Source organism: Panthera leo, chromosome B2 (assembly GCF_018350215.1).
Source record: "Panthera leo isolate Ple1 chromosome B2, P.leo_Ple1_pat1.1, whole genome shotgun sequence".
Lineage (NCBI taxonomy): Eukaryota > Metazoa > Chordata > Mammalia > Carnivora > Felidae > Panthera > Panthera leo.
Genome location: NC_056683.1, coordinates 73,106,791 through 73,131,385, shown reverse-complemented (window position 1 = coordinate 73,131,385; position 24,595 = coordinate 73,106,791). Strand labels below are relative to the sequence as shown.

The 24,595-nt window shown below is 36.5% G+C and overlaps 1 long non-coding RNA gene and 1 other non-coding gene across 4 annotated transcripts in view; one reads left to right on the top strand and one right to left on the bottom strand.

Moving 5' to 3' along the window:
- Positions 1-24,595, bottom strand: part of LOC122220127 — a 262,266-nt gene that overhangs the window by 146,403 nt on the left and 91,268 nt on the right. The gene's annotated exons all lie outside the window — the stretch shown is intronic.
- Positions 11,602-11,708, top strand: LOC122220904. The gene has a single exon (XR_006203050.1). It is a non-coding gene; the product is annotated as a U6 spliceosomal RNA (small nuclear RNA).

Sequence of the window (24,595 nt, the reverse complement as noted above, 5' to 3'; positions counted from 1 at the left end):
CGTGGCATGGAAATATAATCACAAATTCTCTTCGTTCAATACTAGTTTGTCAGAACCTACGGATGAATTTTTCTGTGTGGTTTACTGAACTGCATCTAATTATTCTGAGAAGGTTTCTCTTCTTTTTTTTTCTTCCCTCCTCATTGTGGTTGGTCTGCAAGTTATCATGTTTCTATAAATTGTTTTAAAGCACCCATGTTCCCACTCCGTGCTGAAAATAAAGCATGAAATACAAAATATATTATACTTTTATAGCCAGTTTCCCCAATTCTCAAATTTCTCTACTATTTATTTCCATGAGGTTTTCTGTGGTAAGTGACAGAATTCCTCAATTTATAATATAGTCTTTTGTCGGTCATTCCACTGGTTGCCTTCATATAGAGCTCAACAAACACTTTCAGGCAGTTTGCCTTTGTTGCCACACCTTAAAAGGGGAGCAGAGATTTCAACCTCCAGATGTTTTGAATTCTCCAGCCAGCTGAACCTTGCAGATAAGGTACTCCAGTATCTCATTGTCCAGAAGACACACTCATTTCTCCTGATACAAATGTGTGCTCAGTATTTGTGAACAATCAGCAACATCATAGTTGGCAACTCCCTACAGGTCAGATGAAGGGGCAATTTTTTGTACCAGTAGCATGCCAATGGTGGCTGTCTCCCAGCTGCGAGAGAACTGGGATTTGTGCCATCTCCAAATATAACCCTAACTTTGTCCTCAACATGATGACTTATGAGTTTGGGTTAGTAAGCAAGACATCTGCTTAAAATGTCAGTTGAATTGAATATATATATTTACTGAGCTAAATATGTGGCATTCTGGATAAATAAAATGCAATGGGGATACCTGCTCTTTGATAACTCATAGTCTTAAAATTTTAGTGGAGGCAAGGCAAAGTTACAACCTATTCAGCCCCAGAACAACAGCCTGTCCACAGATTTAGTGATGATGGATGATAAGCATAACAGTAACTAGTAATGATAATCACATACTGAAAAATTACTATGTACCAGATATGTTAAATTCTATGTACGTGTGATTTACTTCAATCCTCCTCCTCCCAAAAAACTTTGCACATTACTACTTCTATATTACAGTTGAAGAAATTAAAGCTCAGAGATACTAGCTGCATGAAAAACCTTGGCTATCCAGTATAGCTGGAGCCTGACTACAGTGTCTACACCATCTCGTTTTTTATTCTGGACATAACTAGTCCTGAAACTGGCAATTATAATGTTGGCATTTTAATAAAGAAAGATATTTGGGGAAATATATTGGCTAGATTGCTCTTTTATAAAGGATATAGGAGTTATGTATATACATAAAATAAAAAATAGAAAGAAATGGAAATCAGGTAACTGACACAGTTATGGCATAATAGTAACCACATAAATAGGCACATATTATTAAGCTAACATCTAGATAAATTAGCATTTTAAGTATTTTATGTGAATTAATTCTTTTAAACCTACAGCAGCTCTATTATTCTCACTTGATAGTTAAGGAAATACCCTAGAAATTCAAGAAAAACTTTCTGAAAGGAAGTAATAACCAAGTAAAATTTGAAGCATAGTAATAATTAGATTCAAAAAATTAGAATAAGTATGTATCAGGATAGGTTAGAATATGCTGCAGTGGTAAATATCTCAAAATTCTTAAGGGCTGAAAACAACACAGGATCATTGCTCCCTTATGTTTCATGTCCATCTCAGGACATTTTCCTTACTCAGGGACTGAAACTGACAGTCCATCATCTGGAATGTTGCTAGTTGCCATGACAGGAGGAAGAAAGATAGAAAATCACACATTTGCTCCATAATGGCTTATGCTTTGATGTGACATTGTTTATTCACTTTTCACTGGCCAAAACAAATCACGTGATTGTGGCTAACCTCAGTGGCGTAGGGAGTACAATCCTACCATGTACCCAGAGGAGAATATTTCAAAATAGTGGTGAATGGTACTAATGACTGCTACAGGGTAAAGACCAGAAGAGTGTTCCAGACAGAACCAAGAGGTAAGGCTGATAATGTTCCATGTGGATGGGAAATTATAAACATTTGGTATTGCTAAATAAATTGTGAAGCAGGCATCTTTTTTGGCAATGGTAGATTGAAGCCAGGTTATAAAAGTCCTTTTTGCCACCCTTATAAGCTTGGACTTTATTCTGTAAGCCATAGGGAAACTTTTGGACTGTAAGAAGGGGAATGGTTGTCATATTTTGTTTTTACATTGGTTATTGTGGCTTTAGTGCACTGAACAAATTTGAAGAAGTCAAGACTAGAAACAAGAAACTCAACTAGAACAGAATTAAAATGATCAGAGACAACCAAACTATGTTAGTGATAGTAGATGCAGAGAAGAGAAGATTAATAAATATTTAAGACATATAATTTCAGGGACTTGTTGATTAATTGAACATGGAAGGTAAGGGCAAGGAGAAGGCTAGCAGAGCTCTCAGATTTAAGATTTGGTAAATATGGATTCATTAAGTGACATGAAATATAAAAGGAGCAGGATTGAGGGTAAATTGTACTTTGAATATTAGTGGATTTCACAAGATTGTAAATGTCTAACAGGCATTTGTAAATATAAGTCTGAAATCTGGAGGAAAGATCATGGATAGGGATTTAGTTTTGGAAATCACCAGCATACAGGAGATAGTTAAGATCCTGAGAGTGGAGGACAGTCCAAAGAGAAGCTCTTCCGTAAGAAAAGCAGTGGACCAGGGATAGAAGTCAGAAACTCCAACATTTTAAAGAGATACAGATCAGGCAGAGTTCATGAAAGAGAGAAAAAAGAATGGACAGAGGCAAAAATAGAGAGCCAAGAAAGAGAACTCAACAAAGTCTGATGCATCAGTCAGATCCAGAAAGATGAATGAAGTCTTAAAGTGCCGTTTGGAGTCGGAAATAATTAAGGTTATAAGATATACTTCTCCCAAACAGCTCTAGTGAGTATAACCGATATATGAAAATTTTCACATTTTTAATGTATATGATTTTAGGGGTTTGGGCATGTGTATATGCCTGGGAAGACATCGGTACCATCAAGGTAATATCTGTCACCTCTAAACTTATTTGTAACTCTTTATTTTATTGTTTTTTAATTTAAAAAAAAACAACCTTGGAATGAGATTTACTCTACTAACAATTTTTTTTTCATGTTTATTTTTTTATTTTGAGAGAGTGAGGGCCCAGGAGTGAACCAGGAGGGGCAAAGAAAGAGGGAGAGAGAATCCCAGGTAGTCTCCGTGCTGACAGTGCAGAGCTGGAAGTGGGGCTCTATCTCATGAACTGTGAGATCATGACCAGAGCTGAAGTCAAGAGTGAGACATTTAACTGACTGAGCCATCCAGGGGCTTCTCTATTAACAAGTTTTAAAGTGCACATTACAGTACAATTCTATAGGCACTATGCTGTACAGCAATTGGTATAAAGTTTTAGTTATTCAAGATGGAGATCTATTGATACACTTGAACATAACTTATCAGTTGATTGGTTGGGGCACAGAGTAAAGTTCAGTGGATTGAAAAGTTATTGGGTAGTGCCAGAATTAAGACTGTGAAGTTTGACTGAAATGAGAAGGAATAATAAAGTAATATATCGATGGGGTCATAGAATCAGGAGAGTTCATAAAATTGAAGAATCTTGGGCATGTTTATATTTAAAAGTTGTGAGAAAAAAGATGGCAATATCAGGAATATAAAATAGAGAAGACACAGAGCAAATAAATGGTCTCATTATTTCTCAAATAGTCAACAACTGTAATTTTGACAACTATACACTTTACCATGGAAGCTGAAAGGCAGACTTTAATTTTTTCAAGAAAAAAATGAATATATTACAAAGTAATAAAATCCTTATGAAGGCTGAATGGTTCAATGAGTTGAGCTACAGCTTTAGAGGCTGAAGGTTTTAATCATGACTGGATGATTGATTTTATTGCATAATTTGTGCAAGCTTTTTCAATTTCCATTGGCTAGGAGGCATGCAAAGTTCAGCTAACTCAAATCAAATTTACCTGTCTTGTTTTTCACATAGGTAATTTAAGGGTGAGCCAGACCCTGAATAACTAGGAAGAATTATTAGATAGAATGTTTGCAATAAAAAATATTTTGCAAACAAAAAGTGCTGCATACACTTTTCTCAAAAACATGTCATTTTACATGTAATTTCAAACTGCTTTACTGTATGCCCTATCTTGTTCTTGAAAGACTAGTTTTGAAAGAAAATTGATAATGGTAGAATTTCAGAGTGGAAAAGCATGGGTGTTATTTATAAAGGAGTCAGGGAAACCACAATCAAGAATTCCGTTGAAGGTATTTCAAACACCACAGGTTAGCAGATACCACCAAGCCCCAGGAAAACTTCTTTGTAGCCATCTGGTTCAGACTCACTTTCTGTTATCCCAATCAGTAGCTTGCCTTCTTGAAATGGGAGCAGCCCTCTTGCTCTTACTCAGTTTGCAACCAGACAAGCATTTGGCATATTATGTTTTGAGGACATGATATGTTCTGCAATGTAGAAGGAAACTGTTTTTTGCTGCTCTTCCATACTTTAGTTAACTTTCTAATTGAAAGTTACTGAGCATTGTTCATCCCTGTCTGGTTGACAGCCTGGCAAGCTTCCTCCCAAAGCTGTGGGAATATGGCCCCTCTTCCGCTTGCAACTCTAGCCTAATCTGAAACAAGAGAATTTTCAAACTGCAGTCTTTTTAAAATTTCATATGAAATGCATTTTTTATTTATTATTTGTGGTGACTTTGAAAAGTGGTAGACTGAAAGAGATAGCGAGACAATGGGAAACAATATGGCAATGAAAAACTGATGTCTGCCGAAGGTATACAAAAAAAGGGGGACAGTTGAGCACCAAGTCTTTATCGTGCTTGACCCACACTTTGGGATGTAGCATCTATCACTGGGAGCTCTCTTCTGTGCTCTAGTCATCATTAGTGCTTTTCTGTTTTATTCCATGTCCTGGAAATTGTATCCCCATGTTGTACCCTGTACCGTTAGTTAACTGGCTGAGTCTTGAGCTATGACAAGCACCAGTCCTATAAAAGGCCTTGTGCTAATTATTACAGGAAAAGAATGATTAAAAAGTCAAGGCCCTTGTCCATATGCATGAATTGTTTCAATTTACTTTCTTCTTTGGTTTATTGGTTGTGGTTACTTTTTAATTTGCTTTCTGTGGCGAGTTTTTATGTGGTTGACTAGCTGTAAAACAATTATTCTAAGTTGATTGGGCAGAGAGAGAAACGGAGAAATCATATAAGCCTCAGCTTTTATGTTTACCAAATGTAAAACAATCTCTACACTTGAAACTATATTTTCATTATGATATAAAACACTCTAACCAGTGTTAAAAGTATTAAATGAAATGCTGTAGAATAGCTATATGTTTAAATATTAATGTTTGATCATTGAAACTTTGATACCCATTGCACACAAATCATATCATTTGAGTTCTAAAAGAAAAGATTTATTTTATTTTTTAAAAAATTTTTATTTATTTTTGAGAGAGAGGAAGAGACAGAGGCAAATGGGGGAGGGGCAGAGAGTGAGAGGGAGACACAGAATCTGAAGCAGACCTCAGGCTCCAAGCTGAACTGTCAGCACAGAGCCTGATGCAGAGCTTGAACCCACAAACCATAAGATCATGACCTGAGCCACAGTTGGACACTTAACCAACTGAGAAACCCAGGTGCCTGTAAAGGAAAAGATTTAAAATAAAAGATTTATACTCCAGTGAATATGATGACCAGTCCATATTCAAATTGTCTCAATTGTTCCAGTAATTTTTTGCCTGTTTTATTTTTTAGTAATGTACTTTTTGGCTAATTAAAAAAATCTGGACTCCAATCACAGATTACACACCTTGTATTTAGTTGTCCTGTTTTTTAGAATTTTTTAGTGCAAAGCATTTTTCTACCTATGTTATACCTTTCATGAAATTGCCATTTTTGAAGAGTTTAGGGTAATTGTTTTGTGGAACGTGTCTGAATCTTATTCTCACGATTAGAGTCAGGTTAAGCCTTTTCAGTAAGAATACTACACAGGTTCTATTGTGCCCATCCCGTTGTATCACTCCAGCACATAACATATGCTAGTTTTGTGCTAAGTTTGGTCACTAGGTTAAGATTATGTCTACCATTTTTTTTTTATTATTTTAAAAGTGCCCTCTTCCCTTTATAATTAATAAATAATGTATGGGATGATATTTTGATACTGTGTTAATATTATATTGAACACACTTTCAGCAGGACTTTCAGCATGCATTGATGACCCTTGTCTGAGCCACACTGGAGACTGCAAAACGGTAATTTCCTAATTTTATTTTCCTTCTACATTTATTAGCTGGCATCTTTTGTGAAGAAAAGATTCCCTCCTCCAATACCTCCATGTACTCGTGGATTTTTAAAATCCATTAAAATCCATTTGGCCCTTCATACTTGCTGCCTTGTTCTTTTGATGTGTACTTATGATCTTCTGGACACTACTTTGTTTTCTCACATAAGATGTTCCAGGCTCACTTTGTATGTTCTGTGTCTCTGAACTGGAATCAACCATTTTTCCAGGGAACACTGGTTCTGTTCAATAGTGAACATAGGTGTTTTAAAACCAAGATCTTGGTACTAAAATGTTCATTTCCTCTGGGTGAAATTGTTTCTGAGCCCCTTTGGTTGACTGAGATAGGAAATATATCTGAGATATAATATATTTATCTGAGATAAAAATGTTATTATTTTCTTTCTTTTTTTTTATATGAAATTTATTGTCAAATTGGTTTCCATACAACACCCAGTGCTCATCCCAACAGGTGCTCTCCTCAATGCCCATCACCTACTTTTGCATTGTTGGTGGGAATGCAAACTGGTGCAGCCACTCTGGAAAACAGTGTGGAGGTTCCTCAAAAAAATTAAAAATATTTTTAAAATCATAAGTTCATGATGACAACTCCACTAAAAATCCACACTTCAGGGCTTCTCCTTACCTTCCCCATTCCATTTTTATACATTGCTTCTCCCACAATGAGAACCCTGAATCTTAAACCACCAATATATTTACTCATTTGTTTTATCCTACAGTACACACAAAAGAATAGTTTTAAGACTCAACAACAATCCTACTAAGTAATGTTCATGATATTATTGTTCTTTTTACCTTGAAAATATCTCATTAAGGGTATACAGTCAGAGAAATGCGTTCAAGAGTTATTTAAAAGTTGTGTTATCATTGTAATATAAAACTGAGCTCATTTGTTTCTCTTTGAATTAAATTTTAGGTTTTTTTCATTATTATTGATATAATTTTATTTTTGAAAATATGAAATATTTCCAGGGCTCAAAACTTCCACAACTATAAAAACGTTGTACTCAGAGAAGCCTCATGTACCTTCCAATTCCTGTCACCACTCCCTTCCTTCTCCTGCTGACCCCAGATAGGGAACCACATATATTCTTTTGATCTATCCTTTCTATTTTTTGTTTTTGTTTTTTGCTTTTATTTTTTTTGGTCAAAATAAATAACTATAGGGGAGACTGGGTAGCTCAGTTGGTTAAGCGTCTGACTTTGGTTGAGGTCATGATCTCATGGTTTGTGGGTTTGAGCCCTGCTTTGGGTTCTGTGCTGACAGTGTGGAGTCTGACTGGAATTCTCTCTCTCTCTCTCTCTCTCTCTCTCGCTGTCCCTTCCCCACTCATGCTCTCTCTCTGAAAATAAATAAACTTAAAAAATATATTTAAAAAAGAAAAAATAAACAATTATGTATTTATGTAGGTGTAGATATATAAAAAACAGCACATTCTTTGGCACCTTGCTTTTTTCCACTCCATATTCATTCTCAGGGGTGATCCTCATTCTTTTTTATATAGCTCTACTGTAAAATAGTGCTGTATTGTGTTTGGGCATAGCAGGGTTCGTTCAACCAGCCCCTACGGATAGACTTGGGTGGTTTCCAATTTTTGCCATGACGAATAATAATTTACAACAGTGAAAACTTTTTTTTTTTTTTTTTTCGTAATTATAGCAGTATACCTTGGGGTAAATTCTTATAAGTCAGATTTCTGGGTCAAAAGGCATTTTGATAGATATTGCCAAACTCTTCTCCATAGGGGGTGAATGATTTTTTAAATTTCCACCAACAATGTTTGAGATTTTCTCCACAGTCTAGCCAAAAGAGTATGTCATTAAGCTTTTGAATTTTAGGTGTATATTTTTTCAAAAGTTTCTCAGGTAATTCTGATGTGCAGTTAGGTTGAGGGCCATTGGCTTGGATTGTCAGCAATTCTAAGAGACTGCAAAATGAAAGCAATGGTGATGGTAATAGTAAAGAGTATCACAAAAATAAACTGAGTAACTTCAAAGAAAAGGATTGGGAACAAGTCATAATAACTTCATCCAAATTTAATTTCTCTAGGGGCAAGAATTAAACACTGTGTGATACTTGGATTAAAAAAAATATATCCCATGCCCTCCTTAAAAAAGGTTTTGCCTGTTTGACATAATTTTATATACTTTACCGGTACATCAATGTCCCATCTGGGATGACGTCTGTTTAGGCATCAGTAGGGAACGTTTTTAGGGTACATGGCATCCTAGATGACTCATTCAAGTTAATATTCATCCAAACACTACCATGAAATGAACTGATAGAACCTAGGTACAATATTTTATAGGTTCTAAGCCAGTCTCTTTTTTCTTTAATATTTCTATAATCAGTCTACATCTTATAGCTGACAATATATCATAAATAAATTGGCATCTCTTCTCTCTCTTAAAGAACAACTTCTAGTAACTTTAACACAGAGTTTTAGAAATAAAAGGGTAATTAATTGAAAGGAATCAAAGTGGCATTCTAGGAAAATTGTATGCATGTTTTCTTAGTGATCTTGGGCACACACATAACTAATCAGAGTAGAGAATAATGTGGTTTGGGTCAGTTTTCAATGTCTCTGCCCTAAGCCCTGTGGCAGTCTTGGTCCTTTCATTCTTTTGCCTCAGTGGTTCATCATCCTTCAGTATTCTCTTTACTCTCAAGCTGGTCTCTGACAACTGGCTATGGGGCTTTTGGGGCTCCTTCCCTTTGCTCCAGGGTCTAGTTATTTATAAAAAACAGGGTTGACTGCCTCTATTCTGAAAAAACTTTCTCTGTCACAGCTACCATTGCATTATTTTCTCTGTCAGATACTGTGCTCTTTACCCATATACAGGGCCACCTGTACCCTAAGGCCAGCAACAGTTTTCCTAGTTCATGAAGGATTCCAGCTTCAGTTGGCCTGCCAAATCAGTTAGGACCCCCCCTACCCCCCCCATATCTCCCTAGTTGAGCTGATCAACCAGGACTGCTGCTAGACTGCATGGTCCCCACACAGTGACCATGTGCCATGCCTGGCCTCACCGTGGACACTCATTTTGGTCCAGGGCCCAGTCTGTCTAACATTATTAACAGTCTGGATGATAGGAAGACTCATTGCCAGCCGGGTCAAAACCCTCGGGTAAGCAAGTTATATTCTTTACATGGTTTCAAAAAGGAAGAAAGAGGGGGCGCCTGGGTGGTGCAGTCGGTTAAGCGTCCGACTTCAGCCAGGTCACGATCTTGTGGTCCGTGAGTTCGAGCCCCGCGTCAGGCTCTGGGCTGATGGCTCGGAGCCTGGAGCCTGTTTCCGATTCTGTGTCTCCCTCTCTCTCTGCCCCTCCCCCGTTCATGCTCTGTCTCTCTCTGTCCCAAAAATAAATAAAAAAAAAAAAAAAAACGTTGAAAAAAAAAATTAAAAAGGAAGAGAGAGTTTCTTGACAGGTTTCAATTACAAAGACTTCATCCTAAGAAAAATCAGAATGCCTTTTAATTGCACTTTTAAATTCCCTTCGTTCCTGCTGAACGAAGATGAGAGCCAAGCAGCTTGGAATAAAGCCCCTCAGAATTTGGAATTAACCTCTTTTCACCAACAATTTTTCTATGACATATTTTTAAAGTATGCTTTGCAATAGTTGTTTTGGGTTTTTTTTTTTTTTTTTTTTTTTGTCTCTGTTGGTTCTTTTTGAAGGTACCATCATAGCAGTAGCCCAAAGTATTTGGAATATGATTAGTGAGCTATTGGAAAAAACTGTTTATGATGGTATCTAGAAAAACGAAAATGCTACTTACAGTTTTAGATGTTAATTGAAAATTTTGTTTGACTTTCAAATTGTCAATCCTACTCATTTCATAATTAACAGCAACTCAATGTCTAACTTGAATGCAAAAATTTTCTGAATTGACTCAGCCATATTTATGAGATTCTTATGTTGTTGGTTTCTTAACTGTTAAGGAGATAAAAACGTTCTTTTGTATGTGGATTCCCTTTAGAGCCTGGCTCTTTCTCTCTGATGGTCATAGAGATACAAAATGAAGTAAGAAATGGTCCCCGTTGTCATGCAGCTCAATCTAACAGGCAAGTCCATGTATAAATACATATGCATGGCAGATTAAAGGGGCAGAACAAAAAAGAGATCACAAAGGAAGAGCAACTTCCAGAAGAGTGAAAGGGGAAGCTTTCCTGGAGTGGGTGACAGGTGAGAAAGACTTAAGAGGTGCCTGGGTGGCTCAATCGGTTAAGCATCCGACTCTTGATTTCAGCTCAGGTCATGATCTCACAGTTTGTGAATGCGAACCCCAAATTGGGCTCTGTGCTGAGAGCTCAGAGCCTGGAGCCTGCTTTGGATTCTGTGTCTCCCTCTCTCTGCCCCACCCTCACTTGCACTCTGTCTCTGTCTCTCAAAAATGAATAAATGTTAAAAAAAAAAAAAAAAAAAAGAAAGACTTAAACCTGAATAGGAATTGCCCAAGTAAAGCTGGGAAGTTTATGGAAGACAGGCTGAAAAAACATTTCAGGTAGAGGAGGGAAATGTAGAAAGGACACAGGTAGAAAAAACACTTGTGTTAAGAAGATGCTGGAAAGTAAACTGTAAGGCATGGAAGAGAAAGTAAGGAAAGCAGAAATCCCTGAACACAATTCTGTAAAGCAAGAACCGTACCAATGTCTACTGAAGCTTTATTATATGCCAGTTCCTCTCCAATCAGGAAGGTAATTGTTAACTTCTTGAGGGTGGTATGCAGGTGAAGTCAAGATCATGTATAGGGAAGCTGGTTAAAAGGTTGTTGTAAGGAGTCAGACAAGCTCTGATCACTACAGAGATTAGTGCTGCCACATTTTAATCTATTTTTGTACTATAGCTCTTGATAGTTAAAACTGACCAATTCTTGAGTTGCTATACTTCAGTTTTGTTTTTTATTTCTTCTTTTGGCAGTATCTCTAATAAGCTATTGTAGCTTCACACTTGTGTGCAAGAAAGCTAAATGCAAAATATGCAAAAACCAAAAGAAAATCCAACTGTGGGTATGAAAAAGATACATTGGGTAGGTATCAGAGGAGGCAATGTGTACAAATGCATATATAATTGTTACAATAGATGATATAAAAGACATTTCAATAGCAATTACGCTAAGGATTGTGTCAGAAAGAAAACATGACTTGGGATGTACAAAAGAATTTTGCAGGCACTTTTAAGTAAATAAGAATAAGGGCAGAGATATAGGAATGGTTGAAAATCAATCTGGTTTGTGCTCGCTTCAGCAGCACATATACTAAAATTGGAACGATACAGAGAAGATTAGCATGGCCCCTGCGCAAAGATGACACGCAAATTCGTGAAGCGTTCCATATTTTATATGTTTTCACTCTTATGTGGATCCTGAGAAACTTAACAGAAACCCATGGGGGAGGGGAAGGAAAAAAAAAAAAGAGGTTAGAGTGGGAGAGAGCCAAAACATAAGAGACTCTTAAAAGCTGAGAACTGAGGGTTGATGGGGGTGGGAGGGAGGGAAGGGTGGGTGATGGGTATTGAGGAGGGCACCTTTTGGGATGAGCACTGGGTGATGTATGGAAACCAATTTGACAATAAATTTCATATATTGAAAAAAAAAAAGAAAATCAATCTGGTTTGAGCTGAAGATGCAGTTTGGGTTGAATAGATTTTTTTTTTTTTTTCCTGGTTCCAAATGGTTGGGAAATGAAGAAGTTGAATAAACCTGCATTGTCCGAATGGGAGGGCAAGAAGAACTATAAATCTCTGTTTGCAAGCAAAAGAAAACCCAATTCTATCTAGCTTAAAAACTAAAGATTTATTAACTAATGCAATTGAAAAGTACAGATTTCAGGCATAATCTGACTCTGACGCTGTGATATTATGAGAGTTCTGGATGATTTTCTCCATTTTCTCTCTCTAGGCATCAAGCTCATTTTAGGCTGGCTTCCATTATGGTTTATAATCTCCCAGGGCCACATGCTTCCTCATTTATTTCTGGGGTAGGGGAAAGAACTTCTTGAGCAGTCACAGACTTAAAGTCCTGAACTTCATTTCTATCAAGACATGTGCCTACCCTTGAACCACTGGCTATAATCAGGGGATAGTCAGATGCAGATTGGCTTGGGCTAGGCTCTGCACCCACCACTGAACCAACAGCTCTGACAAGGAGATGTCTTTACTTAAGTTGGCTCACATCAATTAGGGTTGACTCCTGGTATTCTTGGTTAGATTTCTCAGCCAAGGGGGGTCAATGGGGACTGGAATCCAGCCCACTATCTGCTTTCCAAGCTTTGCACTCTGGCATTGGGCTATATTTCCTGGAAGAAGGATAGTCTTTTTATAATTCTCACAAAAGCACAGTTATGTGTACTAATAAATCTGAGTCCAACATCCATTACAACTTACATTTTTCCAATTTACATAGAGAGGTGCCTATGGATTAGCAGTAGCCATCACCCTGAAGTTGAGGGATCAATCCCAATTATTTTTGTATCTTATTTATTTGCTTCTTCAGATCCAGGCTCTACCCTGCCATTTCTCCAAGAGTCTGACCTGCATTAATAGACTCCCTTATCCTCTGATGCCAGTTATGGAGCTCAAGGATGAGTTCACTGTGGGTAGGCTGCATCTGTCTACTGTAGGCCAAGCTCTTGCCAACAGCCTTTTCCACATGGTCTCTCCGTCTCTGCCCTCTGTCACTAAGTTCTAGTAACTGCTTGCACCTCTTGGCACTTCAGACCCAGGATGATATCAGTCCCTCCTATGAGGAGTGGAGAGAGGAAGGGCAGAAATTTATTAATAGTAAAAATAATAATAATAATAATAATAATAATAATTGCCTGCAAGTCAAAATGAAAGGAAAGAAAGGAAAGGATAGGCTTGGTGGAGAGTGACTGACTGTTCTGCCTCCTCACCACAAAAGACCAAGAGCAAATCCCACTATAAATGCTTCAGGTCCCCATGCTAAAGGTTTCTGGGCTGAATTATGTGAGTCTACCTTAAATCAGGATGATGAATTAGGACACTTCTTTGCTCCATTCAACTCTTATGATTTATTCATTCAGTGTCATTTCTTGTATAACCAAATGTCCTAATTTCTAATGTGGGAGAAGTAGAATAGTAAAATGTATTTTCTGCTTTAGGACCACCCTACAATGTACAAAGGTATTCATATGCAGCTTAAACAAAGAGAATTTGTCCTATTTTCTATCACCTATCTAATGTTCCTATAAACACCTCACCCCCACTGTACTCCTCTGGGTGGCAAGGAAAGAGATAAGTATTGTCAGCTAATGGTTTCTCTGCCTCCTCTAGTTTATAGTCTGTTTAGATTTCAGATCTCTTTTTGAGGTAAATATTCCTATGAGTTCTAAGTTTGAGTCCTTATTATGGTGGCTTCTCTCTTTCTTTTCTTCCTTCCCAAGATGGTGTCTGGTTATTTCCCTTGATATTGGGAAGAGGAGTCACTTGGTCTCATGTTGGTCTTTTGCTGGTTTCTGCCATGAGATGGCTTGTCCAATCCTTGGGTCTACCCAGCTCAGGTGTGCTTTGCCAGGTCATGTTTCTGAGAATAAGGCTGAAATCTGTTGCTGAAGTAAGTCAGCAGTGAGGGAATTCAGGATCCATTTATGACTGAACACATACTCTTTTCAGTGTACATTTGTGGTTTTATGAAATTCCTAGCGGCTAGCATTCAGCCTGACCAGAGTGGTATTGGATAAATTTTTGTACTTTGGTATTATTAATCATAATTTTCTTGTAGTATTTCCAATGAAAAGTCAAATTTTTTAAAACTTACATATTGCATAGTAGGTGTTTAATAATCTTCGTTTCTACTCTGCCTCCCAATCTTTATAGTTATTAACTGTTGAACAATTAACAAAATATTTTCTCACTTCAAACCTGCCAAGTCATAACATAGGTATCCTATCACACAAATTAAATGCACATTGTTTTACGAATAGTGTTAATACCAGCAGAAAGGCAGTAAAAAATCCTCCAAGAATTAATGAAATCCATCTATAAACTATCAGTTTGTTAAAACATAAATTCCTTGATTAGTTTTAGCATTATATTTCATATGTGTTTGTGTTTTAATTTTGTATTATTCTTTAAACACCAGTATAGAACAATTCAAAGAAATTTTACTCTTGATTGCTCCAGACAAAACCCAGTTGTTTTCTCCCAATTCCCTTATTGCCTGTAATTATATAATCACATAAAATACCTATAAATATGTGTTGCACAGTTACAGTAATACGGTATATACACTTTTAAGCCCCCATTTCTCTTAATATTAAGCTTTATTTTTTATACTGCTAAAGTTATATGTACAAGTTTATTAATGATGCAATATTTCATCAATAAGACATTCTCTCGTGGGATATTTAGGTCATTTCTTACTTTTTCATGATTATACATAGTATTACAATGACCATTTTTATGAATATGATAGAGATTATTCCCTTCCTGACTAATTTATTAGAACTTAGGTTCCCAAGAATTGCTCACTAAGTTACAGAGAATGAAAGCTGGCTAGTTTTGATTTGTATCCCTGGGCTGTTCTCCAAAAGGACTGCATCTACACCAATGCCTGCAGGGTCCTGCTTTCCCAAGGTGGCCTCTGTTAGCAATAGTTCAAGTTTCATGAGCATGAAAGAAAAAGTTTCATGGTCAATTTTTTCTTCTGGCATGACTAGGTCTTCTCTTATCAGGAGTCTTCCTTTTCAATTCTAAGTAAGATTTAAAATCTGGTTTCTTCTGCAGCTAGTAGAATTCTTTTTTTTTTTTCTTTCTCTTTTTACTTTAAGCATCTTTTGTTTTCAAACATAGCAAAGAAGATTAAAGTACTTGCCATGCCAAATAAAGGTTTTTTTTTTAATGTGCGATATATCTGAAAGTAATAAGCAAAACTTACTGAGCAATTACTCTGTCCTAAGCACTTTATGTATTAATTCATTGAACCTTCATAACTATTCCACATTATTCCCATTCTATGGACCAGATCGCAAAAACTGAACAGTTAAATAATTTGTTCTCTGTCAAATACCTAGTAAGTGGTGGAGCAGAAACAGCAACTCAGTAACTTTGATTTCAGAGTAAACACCCTAAATCACTATGCTGTTCTGAAATCACAGCAGAAACTGTCTACAAAGTAGCAGTTCCACAGAAGACATCTTCTTTTCTTAGGAATTTAGATGAGATTGAAAATTGGCCAGAAAAAATAGTCCTTTTTAAATAAAGCTTTCCTCCTGTTTATCCCACATCCTTCCCTGATATATATATACAAGGACAGAATAGGGAGGGATATATAAAACACAGAAAGGACATTAATCTTCCTTACCTTCATACTTTTCACTAATAAAAATTACCAAATAAAATATTAAAACAATTTTTCTGTCAACAATTTGTGAGCCAAACTCTAATCATATTCTTCAGTGGAGCCTAAAATCAACATGTGATACGTACAAAAACAATTTCTTTTGCTGCATCCTTTTCCTGAAGTCCAAAAAGAAGTTTACAAATACTAGACCCAAGAAGGTTGCAAATGATCTATTTCTTGAAATCACAGTTCATTTTGTTCATTACTTACATGTTCTTTGAGGTTGTTACTTAGAATATAGTTGACCTCAAAGAGTTAAGTACTTTTGTAGATTAACATCTGATTCTGTTTTTACCATTACATCTGACCAATTTTCTTTTGTGTGTAAAATATTAAGCATTCTTGTACTACAAAGGTAGGTACAAAACACAAAGAAAACAAGAACAAAAAATAGCTTAAAGAGGAAAATCATCCACGATAAAAATTATACTTTGCATTTTTAACTTAAAATGCATTTTCTTATTTATGTTATGTTCAGCTCAATACTAGAAGCTACTTTATTTATTTATTTATTTATTTATTTAATTTATTTATTTAAAATTTGTTTGTTTATATTGAGAGAGTTGGGGAGAGGGACAGAAAGACAGAATCCCAAGCAGGCTCTGCACTGTCAGCAGTGCAAGTCTGACATGGGGCTCGAACTCATGAACTATAAGATCATGACCCGAGCTGAAATCAAGAGTCAGATGCTTAACTGACTGAGTCACCCACGCGCCCATAGAAGGTACTTCTAGACAGATATTAGTCTATCTCATTCATTTTACAGATGAATAAACTGAGGCACAAAAAGTCAAGCTATGAACCTTAAATGAATCACTCTTTTCAGTGCTCTATCACTAGGGCAATCCAGTTAGAAAGACCAAGTAATAGCTAATGGGCACTTCTTAGCATATACCCCAACATACCTGATGATTGCAACATAAGATATATAAAAACATGTTTCAGGAAAATTTTAGGTCTAACACAGATATTCTGTTATATAGTTGCTGTCTTGGGCTGTCCAAATCTGCAATTTGGCAGCTGTAGCCAATTTGCTGAAGAATCATATCTCTGGCATCTCTCGTTTTCTCATCCAGGTGGCAAAATGATAGCCTACTTCTATGAATCTACTCATTTAGTTTGCTAGTATCTAATTAGAGAAGAAATGAACTGTTCTTTCTCTCACATCAGAAGTGAACTGACCAGCTCATGGATCCTTCAACCAGGTGAGCTCTCAGTGGTGCTTGGCTGGCCTTTCTTAACTGAGTCAGCATGTCTGTAGGAGTTGACTTTCACTGGGGCCTTTCAGGAATAGGGTTGTTTGAAAAGTTGGCCTCAAGATCAGTGGAGGAAAATGCTAGGGATTCTAGCTGCTAGTGGAGTTACTGGCAAGCTATGGCTAATGAGACGTGGGTTTTGTTGTTGTTGTTGTTTTGTTATTGCTTTAAATTTTTGCTTTCTTTCCAGCCCAGTTTGGCTAAATTTTTGTAGACCCAGCCTCAATATCTCTTATGAAGGCTCTATTGTGTATTCTGGCAAAGTTGTATTTTATGCTTAACTTTCTTTGTGCTTAGTTAAATGGTTGGGCCAGTAAATCATTTAACTAAGGATCATTTTTATCATGATTCTATTGTATTTATTAGAGCCTGGCTTCTTGCTTAACATAATGACTTGACACTTTGGTCTAGACAGCTGGGCTGAGGGTGAATGTGAAATAAGCATTATAGCTGAATGGTTTTGAAAGAGGAAAAGCGACTTGCTTATGAAAATGACACATGTATACTTGATATAGGTATTGACTAGGATAAACGTCTAATTAAATTCATTCTAGCTCTTTGGTTCTTTTTATTATATATAGCTGAATGAGTACTCATATCTGTTTTCTGGCACTAATTTCTTTGTGTTTGTACATTTTCTTCTTGTCTAATAGATGTAAAGAGCAGGACTTTTAAATTCTGTCCCATGTATTTTCATAAGACACATTTTTAAGTTGTATATCATTATTCAATACATGTCCTCATTCATCTTGAGCCAATGAAGGATTTCTGCTTTCTTACACCTATAGATTCTGTTATGTGTGCCTAAATGACAAAAAGTTGATCATTCAGAATTACTTCAGTATATGTGCTGCCGAAGCAAGCACAGATTCAGAATTACTTCAATTGCATGTGATTTGATTAATGATGTCAACATGACTTTATATATCTAAATATAGAGCTAAAGTTTTTTTTGTTATTTTGTTCTTATAGAGGCTACATTTTAAGTTTGAAAATATTCAGTGGTATCATATTTTGTATTTAAAGAAAATAATGCTTTCAAATATATCTATGATGGTAATAGAAGGAAAATATCCTTATCAGATAGAGACACATATTGAAGTATTTAAAAGAGAAAAAAAAATTTGCTATCTGGATTTGCATTTAGATACTCAAGTAAAAAAAGAGTTAGGTGAAGATGAAAAAAGAATTGGCAAAATGTTGGTAATTGTTGAAGGCAGGTGGTGAATGCATGCACTTGTTTCATTATATTATGCTTTTTCTGTTGTTGTTTTTGATGTTTGAAGTTTTCCAGGATAAAGAACCATGTTTACCACTTCCAGGTACATTCTGCTTCTGGCTCTTGCCTCAGTGAATCATATATTTTCACTGTTAACTGAAGAAAACCTGTCATCTTATCGGTCTCGTGCCTTTAAAACCTTAATTTATTTCTCGAATACTTCCCTGGACTTGAAGTAAGAAGTAGAAACATACACCTTGAAGTCAGACTACTTTGAATCTTCATTCCACTACTCCTGACGGTATAACCTTAAGACAATTAACCTCCCTTCATCTCAAAGTCTTCATCTGTAGAATGGGGATAATATTTTCATCACTTGGCTATAGAAATTAAATGAGATTGGTACCTAACATTAAATGCTATAGATTCTTAATATTTAGTAAATGATAATTTTTAAAGGTTATTTTTTTATTTTTTTATGTTTAATGTTTATTTATTTTTGAGAAAGAGAGACAGAGACAGAGAGAGACAGAGAGAGAAAGCAGGGGAGGGACAGAGAGAAGAGAGAGAATCCCAAGCAGGTTCTGTGCTGTCAGCATTAAGTCCTACATGGGGCCTGATCCCACGAACTGTGAGATGATGACCTGAGCCGAAATCAAGAGTCAGACTTTTAACTGGCTGAGCCACCTAGGTGCCCCAAATGATAATTTTTAATAACAGATCGTGAATGGATGTTAGTAATACCACTAGTAATTGCTGTGGTTGTTAATATTATCTCGGAGTTAGTTGTAGGAACCTAAGGTCCACTGAAAAGGGCTTACCTCAAGGTAATTTATAATAGCAATCTGTCCTCTGATGTGTTTTATTTTCTTTCAAAACCTTTCAGCTCAGCAGTGCAGTGGATTGCCTCAATACCCTATGGAGATTTTGGTGGAGAAATATGCATCCACCTATTCAATGCTACCTGCTTTCTGAAGCCCCTCTGAACTCCTCCAGGAAGCATTAGAATTTCCCATTGTATTCTCTTAGTCCTTTGCTTATGTATGAAAGCACTTGCCCAACATTACTATAAGTATTTAATTTAGGGGTCTGACTCCCAGAGTTCAGCACCTTGTGAACTTTATATTTCCACAGTTTTAATTCCATGCCCCCCCTTTCTCCCAGTGCTATCCCCGACACATATTAGCTGCTTAAAACATACATAGGATTTCCTGCCTGAATAAATAAATGACTCTTCTTATTTACTAAGAGTTTCTCTTGTTTTTTTTTTTTTGACAGCTCTATGAGGCCTAAATGAAGATCAAAGTCCATAGCTATTTCTTATGTTCCATTTACATCACTTAATATTTATGTTTTATGATAGTCTGTGGGTGATTCTTACATTTCTGGGAAAGCTATGTTGCCATTACACAAACTTGAACAATTGAAAAACATACCATTTAATTTTCTTCCACCTGTGTTAAAAAACATTTAGAGGCAAGGGGCACCTGGGTGGCTCAGTCGGTTAAGCGTCCGGCTTTGGCTCAGGTCATGATCTCGCGGTCCTTGAGTTCAAGCCCCCTGTCGGGCTCTGTGCTGACAGCTCAGAGCCTGGAGCCTGTTTCAGATTCTGTGTCTCCCTCTTTCTCTCTCCTCTCCCGCTCATGCTCTCTCTCTTCTCAAAAATAAATAAACGTTAAAAAAAAATTAAAACAAAACAAAAACATTTAGAGGCAAAATACATGTGTCTAACAGGTCAAAAATGTTAATACCATGAATAGGCAGCAAATTACCAATTTATGTTGGTAGGTAAGTCTTGTGAAAAATTGCATGCAGTCAGATACTAAGAAAAAAAATTATCAAAATAAGTCAGTCAAAGTTTCCTATCACTGTCCTTCCTGATAATTTGGTCCATTTCTCTAGCTGTAGGGTTTAAAAAAAAACATACTCAGCCTCCTGTTATTATGAATAACCACCTTTATGGCCAGACTCTTAATAAATTATAGGGCTAGACACATCAAGGTAGCTCCAATCCTCGTTAAATAGAATTGAAAACATCAGAGGCTCAAGATTAGTGGGAAGTTTACTGAATAGTAACCTAGTAACACCAGTTAAGCAACTGAACTCTAGTTACCTTTTATTTTCTTTGTCAAACATTCTGTGATGTTATATTATGAATCATTTTATACTTACTGAAGGAGTATACCTGCGTCTACAACATCATAAAGATTCTAAGAAGGAAATCACAGGTATATAGTTGGATCCTTATTGAAAAATCATGGGTAGATGTAATAAAATTGGGGCCAATAAAAAAAAATTGCTTCTGCTGATCATTAGAAGTGAATGACTCAAGGAACTTGCCTGTTTAAAAAGGGTGTTTCTTCCTATAATTCTTCTATTTGCCCACTGGAAGTTTGGTTGTATTTTATTATGAGTAATTGTCTAACAATATTAGACACCAAAGCCTAAGATAGAAATAGTCATCTTCAAGTTCTCCAAATATATAAAATGACCCTGTGGGAAATATACCAAACCATTTCTTACTGATAGGAGCATTACCTTAAGAGGAGAAAAAAATGTGAATTTGAGAAGTTCCTTTATCTCTTCATTCATTCCTTCAACACATATTTTTAAAGTACTTACTATGTGCCAGGAAATGTGGAGTACTGTAGGGGCACAGAAGAGCACAGAAAAGATGTTGACTCTGCTCTCATGAGGATGAGAATTTAGAAGGGAAGACAGCAACAAACTAGCAGGCAGTAAGATTATATAAATATGGTAGGCAAGAAAGGAAAAGTCCAAAGAACCATGAAAAGGGAGGAGGTGATTTTAGGAAAGTCTTCCCAGAAGTAACCATTGAGTAAAGGATTAGTTAATAGATAGTGGATGGAGGGATTGAGGGAAAGATGAATCTAATGAAGAAATGACTTATGCAGAGGCACTGAGAAGGTAGCAGTACTTTTGAATTATGTAAAATATAATTTAGAAGGTGTTGGAGTACCAGAAGGGAGGCAAGATGGCAGGAAATGAGATGGAGAGGTTGGCAGAGGCCACACTATTTAAGGCATTTTTAAAAAGTAAGCACAGAAGAGTATAATGTGAGAAACTCTTTCTTAGAAATAGAAAATTTGTATAAATCTACCCTATGCACAAATCTACTTGATGTGTAATATATACACTGATGCAAATAAAAAACAACAGTAGCATTCATCTTACCTGTATCCCTCTTGCTGTCCATCTGGGGAATTCTGGAGCCTAAGGAAATCTCTATGCACAGCAAGAATTTGGGCTGGTCACAAAGGGGATTTCACTATACACATTTTACAAACATGATCTATTTATTAGCATACTCACACTAATTCATTCAGTTAACAGCTACTAATTGTTTTGTCTATGTGTCAGATACGGGATGAAAGAGGGCCTGGGAAGATAGAAGGGATGAAACTAAGCAGGAGAGGTAAGGAAGATTGACCCTTTTATTTAGTTTATCTAGAAGTTCCTTGTGGTGGGTGTTATGAGGTGCATTTTAAAGATGAGAAAACTGACATTCAAGTTTAAAAGACTTGTCTGTGTAAACCAGGATTCTAACCCAGGTCTGATTGGCTCCAAACCCATTTCCCTTTCCATTATTGCATTGTGGACCCTGCCCACAGGCCACACAACTCAGAAAGAGTTGTCTTCCTCTTTCTTAATCAGATCTGTCACTGAGTTCAATGATCACTGTGCCTCTGGACAATACTCTCATGTCAACAATTAACCTTGCCAGAGTCTGGGACAAATGGAGAAGTGGGGAGAAGGGGTCTTCCTTGGGAGCACAACAAACATGGCATAGGAAGGGAGCTGGGTATTAACAGGGGTGAGAGAGGGAGGAAAGGTTGACCTTACATCAGACTTTTCTGGGGCAGATAATGCCTTCTAAATTAAATATATTTGTTAGATAAGACTAACCCATAGATAAGAAGGCATAGGTTTGTTCCACACTAGGTTCTTTCCTGCACACCCGAGTCCCCTCAGGGATGTCTGTTAAATCACTTAAAATCACAAAAAAGAGGGGCGAGAAGGAAGGGTAAGGATCCATCAAAACTTAGTATGCACAAGAAAGAGGCAAGCCCACAATATATCAGCTCTTCAATCAACAACTGTTGATAAGCAGAGATTAGAGGAAGGTGGAGTGAACAGAGGGCAAAGGATTCCTCTCTCCTTTCCTTGCCTGCAGCATAAGACTGCAGTGCTAGAGGCAGGTAAAGACATAAATCTTAGAGGACTAGAGTTCCTAGAAGTGTTTCTGAGTTGGGGATAGAAAGTTGGCCAGGAAAACCCCAAATATGGAGGGTGATATTGAGGGTGTCACACCCACATGGGTGCCTCTGGGAACACCTTGGTAAGCATTTGTATATTTAGAAATATTTTTCTGTTTGACTTGGTTTTTAAAAAATTAGTCTTTGGCAGAATATATTTCAATTTCTTTCTTTTGTATAATGAATAATTGCTTGGAGAGACGTGTACTCTGCAAATATCTACAGTTCATCGAACGCTTCCTTCAACTTCTCTGATAGAGTGAAATAGCCACAGTGACGCATGTTGTTTATCTAGTTTCCACAAAAAGACTACATGATAGCCTGTGAGGCCTACAGAGCTTAGTAAACAGACGTAACAGAGCCTTGCTCTGTTGCCTCCCCTTTACTTTCTGATGGTGCTGCAAATGACTCCTTGCCACTAACCACAGGAGTCACATCTTTTGGTTCTACTTGGGAATTTTCTACTGTCTCTTTAGCCAACAAACTTGGAGAGATTTTTATTTTCAGTGTTACATCTGAATGTCTGTTGTCATTTTCATTCCTTGATTCTGAATCATCTATACGAAATCTCCACCCTCTTTGAAGAAAAATGTGTGGTGCTGCTTTCCTCTGATGTGTGATGTCAGAGAGAACTAAATTTAACTAGGCACAATGATCCATTTTGGCCACAGCTGTTGGCCAAACACTCAAGAATCTGATGGCCAAAACTGTCTCAGGATGCCAATGTTGTCTCTAAGGATGGCAAGCCTTACTTTGCATTTAAAAATTTCCCTGAAACAAAAAGAATTGTTTGTTCACTCAGTTATGAAAGTGCATGTGCTATGTTAACATGTCCCAAACCAGTGAGTTTTCAAATGTAGTTCAGAGAACTCTAGGCATTTCTAGGGGGAAGCTATACAAGAAAACCTGTACTTGAAAAATTGTCCCTTCAGGCCCTACTAGGGTTTAAGCTGAATAGCATTAAAACATAAGATAAAATGATTTTCAAAGCTGCCTGAAAATCACCAGAGCCAAGAGTATCACTTATTCTGCCTCCTTCTTAGATAATTTTTCTAGTTATCTCTTGTTCAAAGTTCATTTTTATATCTTAAATGGATTTGTGGTGTTATTCAAGGCAGAGCAATTATCATCAAAGAAATCTATGGAATATCAGTGCCATACAAGTAAAAATGCAGTATTGAACCTGATTCCTTGGCCCTAAGTCGAAATTCAATGATTATAAACACAAAAAGAAGACTGTAATATGACTGAAGAAAAAAGAAAGGCTGTTGATGATTTTCATTTTCAATGATGAAGGTGATTTAACACATTATCTATGTTTATTGATTACAAACAGAAGCTGAAATGCATGAAAACCTTTTATCCACAAAGAAGTTCACTGGATTGTTATTTACAATACAAAAGTTAAAAAATTGTCTAAATGTTCCTGAATAATGTAATATTTCAATAAATTATGGTATATTTTACATGTTGGATATTACAGCAGTTTAAAATGACGTTCTCATAGAATTTGTAATTACATGGGGGGAGTGCTGAATATAAGGTTTTATGAACAAGAGTAGATTTAAAAAATATATACAGAATAAGACCTCACTGTGTAAGGGTTAAATTGTAGTGTAGGGCTAACCTGTAGCCTTAAGAAATAACAGTTTTGTTTTAACACTGTAGATTAAGAGATAACAGCCTTGTCCTATCAATCAAGGGAACAAAAGTTTAAGGAAAATCAACTGGTTTAGTGTTTGATTGGATTGGGGCAAAGGCACATCTGAACTGTTTCCACCCCCACCTGGCCCACTCTCTCTCAAGTAAATAAACTTAAAAAAAAAGAAAACTTTGTATTAAAAATAGAATAACTTTTGAAGGTATTAAAATAGAAAATTTCCAATCCCTCTGCTATTCCTTTTGTTTCACCAGCCATTCACCAAGTTACAAAGTAAAACTACTTTATTAAAAGATAGAAATCCCGGCTTTAGTTTTGGTATGGCAAGAATGTGGAGAAAAAGGAACCTTCCTGCACTGGTTGTGGGAATGCAAACTTGTGCAGCCACTGTGGAAAACAGTATGGAGTTTCCTCAAAAAATTAAAAATAGAACTACCCTATGATCCAGTAATTG